Source organism: Neodiprion lecontei, chromosome 6, assembly GCF_021901455.1.
Source record: "Neodiprion lecontei isolate iyNeoLeco1 chromosome 6, iyNeoLeco1.1, whole genome shotgun sequence".
NCBI lineage: Eukaryota > Metazoa > Arthropoda > Insecta > Hymenoptera > Diprionidae > Neodiprion > Neodiprion lecontei.
In genome coordinates this window covers 11,211,295-11,220,639 of record NC_060265.1, presented here as the reverse complement: position 1 = coordinate 11,220,639, position 9,345 = coordinate 11,211,295, and the positions used below count along the sequence as shown (strand labels likewise).

Here is a 9,345-nt window from a genome sequence, read left to right as displayed (position 1 = left end):
TATTTCCTTCATCGGTTGAATTTTTATTTCATATTTATAATAATTTTCTGACGCAATAATAAAAAAACATTATAGTGGTTCAGCGGCAACTTCTAGGGTTTGACAAGTTGGACCCTTACCGCAGGCATAACATAATATTATAAAGGGAGCACAATTTCAGCATGAGACTCGATATGAACAAGAGCTTTGCCATTCTCTGAACCAAAAATTATTCTTGTTAAATCTTTAATCATTGGGACACCATCTCGAGTAATTAGGACCTGGAGAGCTCGAATATAAACAATAAACATCGTATAACCAGACGTTCAAGAAATATAGTAAGATTTAAACTATTGTAACTTTTAAATGCGACATAAAAGCTCAAGCGGCTTCAGACTGCTCATCTGGTCACGGCTCTGTCTGTTAGCCGTGAGCTAGTTAAGTGGTGTCTAGGTTAGTTAATTTTTTTTTGCATACAAGCAAATTCTGCAATGATTCACTGTTCGGAGCTTACAACATAACCAACATGAGTCAACCATGCAAAGAACAACCTTGAATTCGATGGTAAATTAATGAAAATAATCATCTGAAGTAAAAGTAGCAGATATATGTATTATTCCGAAATCTTCTGATGGGCGCCTTGAAAATCAGAAAGACCAACTTGTTAATGCAAGTAGCGTAGATCATTTGCTATTAATGCTTAATTTTTTCAATTAAGATTCCTACATTTAATTTCTGTGCGTTTCACGTCTTATCGTATTATGTTGAAGATAAACGAGTAAATATTATAGTGTGATAAATTTTTCGGGAGAATTACCGTTCATTATTTGTTGGTATAGATCTGCGCACACAATAGAAACAGAATGATGTTTATGTTGCAAAATTTGTCTTTGAAGTAACACGGAGAGTCTACTGAATAAAATGACGGTAAAATTGTATTTAGTAAAAATCCGACAGATCTCTTTCAACAAAGGCCATAGGAGGATAAGCAGGGTAAAAATCCCTTTTCCGAATATCACAATGATATTTCATGGATAAGTAGGCACTACCCAAATTCTAAGATCCTGAAACTACCAGACCTCAATCTTAATTCGTTTTGGAGCAATAAAAAAAAAACTGAAATATATAAAACAACTTTTTCTCAAGATTGATTTGATCGATTTGTTTGAAAAATTATTGTGTTATCGAGGGAGTCAAGAGCTTTTATAGATACAGTAGAGTGACTTTGAGCTCAATAAGTTCACGATAAAAAAATTATTTTCTCTAATTTATTCTTTTTCATTATGAAAGTTTTCGGGCAAAATTATGCGTCTATTCTATTTACATTTCTTATAGGTTAAAAAAAAGAAAACCATTCGTCTTTTAGAAAAAACTGAATAATTAACAAGTCTTAGCCGTATTACTTCAAAATGTATTCCTATTTGTACATAAATGATACACTAAAATAATTCACTTAGATTAAAAGGTGTAAACAATTTCAAAAACAATTACATTATTATTTATATAAAAAGTTGTAGAAAATATTTTAAAAAATGCACATTTCTTTCACTAATTTTAACGTAAATGAATTATTTCGGTAAATAATTTATAAATAATTTAAGAGTACAATTTTACAAAAATGCGGCGAAGACTTATTTAGTAATTGAGTTATTCTGAAACAGATGGTTTGTCTTTTTTTTCACTACGATGTATCATTAAGAAAATTTTTAAAAAAATTCGAGCTAATAAGAATCTATAAGAAACGTAAAAATAATAGTTTCATAATTTTGCTCGAAAAGTATCAGAGTGAATAACCAAAATTTAAGAGAAAATAATTTTTTTCATCGTGAATTTATTAAACTAAAAGTCTGTCCATTGTGTCTATAAAAGCTTTTGATATCCTCAATAACATATTAAATTTTCGAACTGATCGATCCAGTCAAGCCTGAGAAAAAATTATTTTATACATTTTAGTTTATATTCTCATTCCCAAACACCGATTGAGATTGAGGTTTGATACATTCAGGATTTTAGTATATTAACAGTACTTATGTATCCATAAAATATCGTTTAGATAGTCGCAAAAGGTATTTTTACCATGTTTATTCCCCTATGGCCTTTCTATTTTACTTTTTGTTCTAGGACTGATGTTACAATATTACATTTCGTATGGAATACCACGTATACACATAAAAGGAGCATAAAGAATGGTGGCGAGGTTAAGGATCTGGTACCTGTTTGTCAATTTAACCCGGAATGTCTGCATATTACGCTGGCTAATTTTCAGGTAGACAGCTCAATTTTACAATTACTAAAATCCGTCGATTCTTACGTAATCACGTTCATTGAAGTGTACTTCTTATAAACAAAAATGAGGCAACGTGAATTAGTCAGTTGTATTGATTTAATATTATACTAATCTTGAAAATTTCGGTCAGCAAACATGAGGTAGGTATTGCTACAACAGTAGGTACACAGTCTGAAGTATTGTCAAACATGATATAATCCTGCACTTACGCTATACCTTAATGTGTGCGAATCGTGGTCTCGTCGTTCGAATAAATTTCTGAGATTGCCAAAGTTTAAACTTCTCTCCTATTTTTAGAATTCACTTTATTCAGTCCAATCCCGGGTGAAAATCTTCAATCAGACTTTATAAGGAACCAACTTTGATCACTCGCTTAGGTCAGCGAAACCATCACTCCTTCGCTTCGAAGCAGGAAGATGCATCTGCATGGTGATAATTGAACCGGAAACGGAAGCTATCAGAAGTATGCACCTTTTTCTCCGCTCCACGTTCACGTAAAGCGTTTGGCGTGCAGAGATTGTATCGAAATATGTGTGTAGGTACCTCTATGTATGGGTAAAGTTGTTAAAGTCAGTTTAGTATACCTTGCAGGAAACTTTCACCGTCAGTCGACGCTTCCCACGACCTCGTCTTCATGTTCCTCACAGTACCATACAATGAAACAACCGGCCAGTCCACCTCTTTTCATCTCACGCATGTACTCGCACGGGGGACGACTGTCCAATTTATATCTCATCCGACACGTAAACGGTCCTCGTATGCACCTACAGCTAGTATATCGACAGTGTGATCTTGGACAGACGAATGACGGTCGGAAATGGTGTGTGGGCTACCCAAATCTGGGACAAGGATGTTCAGATGGAGTCTTATGAGGATAAATCGTCCGCTCGGAATTCCTTGATACCCACCAAGTCCCGGTTCCTAGGTGCCATCGGATCAGAGGTATCAGCTGTCGATATTCCAGCAGCAAATAATTTCTGGTCCATGAGGTACCTACTGCTATGTGTATAATGGGGTATACTGACCACTGTTTTACTGACACTGCGATACGTTAGAAATTTTAATGGTAAACACAGTGACCCGATACAGTGTAAATTTTCCTCACTTCGTTAAACAAATTGTAAGAAATAAGCCCAGTGTTACTGACGATACGATGCTGGGTCGTTGACGTGATCTTGATAATGCTGACATCCTTTCTTCTGCTAGCTCTATTAACTAAATACTGAATCTGTTGTATTGCCCTTTGTGCGGTGTAAAGATACTCATCACAGAAGCTGCAATATATATATATATAACGATACACTCAAAATTACTGTCGGGCACGCAGTAATTCATTTCAACCTGACTTGCTGCAGTTTTAAAGCGCGTTGATTAAAATGTTTTCTTTCATTATCCCGCTAGGTGACTAGCATCATAGGCGAGATCATAATTCTCCTCACTATTCTCATGCGTACAGTATAAAAGAACTTTGATTGACGCACGAGTCGGGTAAATGTCCGGTGCTCATAGCGATGCAAACGTGCAGCTTGCTCCAGCTGGTTACTGGCTAAGTGGAGAACGCTAAAAATTATATATATCGTTTACACTTAAGTTAGGTATAACATTCCAAACGTCCAAGACTCTCGTTTCTGGTAACAATAATCCAACGGATGTCGACGGTTGAGCATCCGGATTAACGACATGACCCATCTGCCATATCGGGTGTGTTATAATGTCTAAAACTGTAACTATAAGCATATGGTAATGCCGCAGATATACAGCATATTTCGGAATTACCATATTTTTTATACTTTCGGTTTCATTAGTACTGAAACCATTCAGGATAGCTGGTCATCAAAATTATGTTGGGACGTTAATCGAACTTGCAATTTTAATTACCGTAACGAGTATATTTTCTCACTAGTTGTCGTTTTTATTCCTTTGCCTCGTTAAATACTGAGTTAATGTAAAATTTCTTAAAAATGACAACGATTGATCAAGTGTGTCAATCGTTAGATCAATAAACGCTCAACCACAATGTAGGTACACCTATGAAGTTACTGCGATCCATTTACTCACAAAAATACTTGTGAAGATAAAACCTTATACAACTAACTTGTTGAAACAACTACCACTTACATGATACAATTACTAAGTAACTACCTTCATTATGTTTCATGAGTTTTTGAACGTTATTCTGAGCTCTTTTTCAACGTAAAAATATGGTGAACGTATGACAATGACAAACATAATTTCTTGACACTGGACTACCCTGAAACTTCATGGGATTTATGAAATTAACCGAAAAGTTTATTAGTTATTTATAATATATAATATGTAAATTAGTAGGGCAATTGGTATTAATTGTCAATTAATTTAGCATACTACAAAATACTGAATAAGTATATACAAGATTAAAGTCGTTTGAATATTGTTTCAATTTTGCAAACATTTCAAACGCCACGCAGGCACGGGAAGTCGATACCTTCCGGTTGTATGCAAAAACAAGAGAAAAGTTCCTTGAAAATTATCTAAATATTGCAAGATCAGCGATTAGATATTTTTATTTTGCTTCCTGCAATATTTTACCACTCTCATCAATAATAATAATAACAGTCTCTATGTAACAATGAAATTTGCACGTCAATATGAATGAATTGTTACTAATAACGTGATGATAGAACCGTTAATATTTCTTTCTATGTTTCAGACATTAATAAACCTGGCGGGAATATGAAAAGCACATTCCATAAGTGGTATGTCTTCGATGTGATAATCAGGCCATTATACCCGCGGACATTGACTGCACGTTCTTTATATATTTCTAGAAAGTGCAAGCGGTGCCCTGGAATATTCCTTTCATGCGACCAAATTCTAAATATGATATTCCCAGAACGTTTCACAAATGCCGGGTGTAATTGTTGTTTGCACTTGCGAATTGATAGTCTGTTTTATCTGTCATAAAATGATAAAACAGATGCATATGAACAGGTATTTTGAAACGCGTCCTTAAAGTGGCAACAGCAGTCGTTTATGGCATCGAATCTCAAGACTTCATTGCAAGAAGAAAAAGTAAAAGCCGACTCTTTAAAACTACACTGCAGGTACGTATGGAGGGAGAACTTTGCAGTGAAGCGAATATGCAAAACTTGAAGTAAATTTGAAGCCACGTTTTACAATGGCGGACAGACCGGTAGACGGGCCGTCGGATGGAACACCAGGGCAGGCTTGATACAGTAGTGAAAGAAGTGGCATGTATCAAACACTATACCCACCGCAATATGCTTCGTGAAAGACTTGGACAAGTGACGTGAACATCTGGTAATGTGACGTCACAGGTTAAAATGAAACTCTTTTCTGCAGTAACGGACAGAGAGCAGCGTCGAGGCGTCGCGATATTCTTCCTCGTCGCTTTCTGACGAGTGTATATATGTAACAGCAAAGACGGCGGACGTTCTCTTTGAAACACCGAGACGACGAATACTGTTCACTCCTTCGGGGAACAAGATGAGCGTGTTTCAAAATGGGACCGTATTATGGGCTGGGAGAGAATGAGGGAACGAGAGAGCGAGATGCGGAAAGAAGCGAAAGGAGGGGCAGGTAAATGAAGCGGAGATAATGCAGGACTTTCGATGTCCAACGAAATGTTTCCCGTTCAAATTGGAACAGATTTCGTTCCGAGACATCGAACTTTCACCTCGAACCACCGGTCACTCAGCAGTCCATCCTTGTCACCCTGTGCTGTTTGATCGCTCAGGTAACGTGGTAGTAATATTGGTACGTGAGGCGGGCAATAGATTTGGCCATAATCTTTACGTCGATGATTGCAGCAGGTATTCGTAAGAACTTGGAGAGCTGAATCTAGAGGATGTGCGGTGTATTGACGCTGTGTAGAAGGACCAACAGAAAGCATCGGAGTCATGTGCACGGCAGCTTTAGACAATGAACATACATCTTAGGCAATTTACACTTACGGCGATTTGATCAGGCTGTGAGTAGGTTTGATTGTACGAAATTGATTCCAATTATTTAGTCGAATCGTCGCAGAGATATTGAACACAACGCAATTTATTGTGAAAACTAAACTCAGAAGTGACATAAAATATGTCATCGGAATAGAATGATGTAAACAGTACGTTCAAAGTTTCAAGTCACGGTGTGGCCATAAGCGTTCATATCCATTGCATTGCAACTCGATTCGTCACTAGCTCCACAAAATGAAGAACACGTAGTATCGGTACAAAAACGAAAGGAATCGAATCATTCGAAATTGTTCCAGTGCTTGTATTTTAAGTGTCAAAACTACTTTTGGAAATATTAGGACTGTAATAAGTTTCGTTTTTATTACAGCCCTGAAATGAACAGAGTAAAGCTTGATTGAAACGATTTGCTTGTATCGTGAGAAAGAGATGGAAAGTATTCGACGCATACGTTGTATCACGCACCGATGAAAAATAAGAGATTAAATAAAAACCGTTGAAATACCGGTATGAAGTAAAAGTCAGAAATATTCGCCTGCACCCCTCAGCCTGCACGACGTCGATATTATTACAGAGGATTCACATCTCCCCGGCAGACAACGTCTGTGGCAGCTCGGTGCCCAGTAACAGAATGTGAAAGTCGCCGGTCATCTGGTCATCTTACGATTTAAGTACACGTCTATACGTCTGTGTGATGCCCCGGTAGATGTGTAGCCTGCCGCAGGTTATACTAAATAATATGCGATATAATGCGATTGCCCGTAAAAGATACGAGGCACTGATCATGCAGCATGTGAGCGATTGGTCCATGATACAAACGTGTGTAACGAATTAATTCCACTGTAGCGGAAATGAAAAATATTCAACGGCGACGAATTCAGATATCTCAGGTGAATGTGGCTAGTTGAATATACATTACCACTATACTACGATGCAACTTCCGGCGTTATTAACTTTTGGCAATGGATATTCCGCTGCGATTAATGATGGTGGTATATTGGATGAATAATTATTACATCCTATCTGTCGGTATCTGTGGTTGCCGCTGATATTATTATCGTTATGTTATTTCTCTTGTTACTTTGAGGTTTTCTTTTTCTTTTTTTTTTTTTTTTGTCAATTTTTTATACTCTCTCTTTCTCTGTTTAAAGCGATTTACTTTCAACCTCGACGCGAAGACGTTTCACGTTACTCGTTGGCGTAATATTCCTTGCAATGTGAGGTATGGTAGAAGAAAAACATGTTATTGCGGGATAAGAAAAACGAAAACAAATTAGAGTGTGTAAAAGACGTTCCAGCTCATTTCCACCAGCCTCGGAATCTCGGACGCAAATTATTACTATACTTTACTTGATGCTTGCAGATCCTACAAGGAAGTCTATTGTATAGTGTAACGTTTATTCAGCGCAGAACAGGATTAATGAAAAAAATTAGGCAGTATTTAATTTCGAAAGTTGTGCAGGGTACGATGATATTCATATTTACTTGTTTATTCATTTATTTTTATTTAATTTCCTTTTATTACGCACGCTGTTTTTTCGCAGCTTCAAGCTCAAGACTTAAAAAAAAAAAAATTTGATTGTCATATATTCAGACATTTTTAATATTGTATAATGCTGTGAAGCATCAATTAATAGATTCAAATAATCGGCTAATTTATAGGAAAAATATGCCTGGGCATTTAATATGGATTTCTACGGTGATGCGTTTACAGAAAAAACATAAGGTAGATGTCTATAATTTATTTAATTCCATCGCGTAACTAGAGTTTTTATATTTTTCAAAAATTTGCAAATCCCGAAATTGAAATTTAGAATTTTTTTTGCGATGAGAAGATTTCATTCAAGAATACTGTTGATACAAAATGAATTTCTGAACTGCAAACAGTGACTCCTAAATTAATTTTTCGCAGGTGAGGGAAGAAAATAAAATTCCCAGAGATAGTTTCTCTGAAACAAACGTGTTTTGCAGGTAAGTAAAATAAGAAAATCGTGCAAGGAATGCCCTATAAATTCCTGACTGTACCGACAATGTAATAAAGTATGCGTACCAGACTTTTGCATAAAATAAAATCACAATTTCTTATTCACCTATACCTCCTTCAAGTTGACCATTTCAGAATCGCTCGAAGGCACTACAGAAACGAACGTTAACCTGCGTAATAGCCGACAATTCTCTGCAGAATTCCTCTTTCTTCAATCAGTATCGCTGTTTTGCTCGCTTGTCGCATAGTCGATTCCACTCATCTACATTTGAAAGTTTCATCCTCGCAGGATGTAATTTCGACAGGTATTCACCGAAGTATAATAAAAAAAAAAAAAAAAATTCATTCGCGGCACTCGGCTTCCGCATTGAAAAAAAAAATAAATAAAAATAAACACTCTTACAGACGAGTCTTGGTAGCTTTCTGAAATTTACGTTCAAGTAAATTGGACCGCGCAGTATATAGTTACAGAAAATATTTATGAAAATTTTGAAACATAATTATAATATATAACATAATATGAATATGAAAGTATGTAACATGCCAGTTCACGCAGCGGGGTTTCAAATAGTGGCCGAACAAGAAGAATTTTCATTATTTGAATAGGGACGCACTTGAAGCATACGAGAAATTTGAAACCTTTTACACAAATTTGACAATTTAGCATTCTGACTGTCGATTAATGATAAATAGTATTTTCAAACTGAAATGCACATTATGAATGTATTCTCCGGTGACGTACGACTTTGTTAGAAGTTTACGGATCCAATAAAGTTGCATGGTACCGAGTCCCAAATCGTTTCAGCGATTATTTTTTATAACTGAAGGCCAACGGTCGATGTAATTACAAACGATTTATTATTAAGATAACAATATGAACGTAACAACTGCGTATCAAAGTGTTAAATCGTATTCATAATTTTTTCGCTTTCATTTTATTCGAGGGTAGCTGCTGCGAAAAAGTAACTTTCACATCCTACTGTGCATTTTTTACATTCCATATTTGCACGAATTTCGCCGAATTATACGAGTTGCCCTTTATAGGTCCGTCTATTGTTTTATATTTTATATAAAAAAGAATTCTAACGCTTATAGATATGAACATAACGAATATACGGAGTACCAAATCCCTTTTC

General features: G+C 36.0%; 1 long non-coding RNA gene across 1 annotated transcript; it reads left to right on the top strand.

Moving 5' to 3' along the window:
- Nucleotides 1-5,574: 5,574 nt before the first annotated feature.
- Nucleotides 5,575-7,093, top strand: LOC124294994. The gene is made up of 3 exons (XR_006904897.1): nt 5,575-6,002; nt 6,076-6,236; nt 6,596-7,093. It is a non-coding gene; the product is annotated as an uncharacterized LOC124294994 (long non-coding RNA).
- Nucleotides 7,094-9,345: the final 2,252 nt, after the last annotated feature.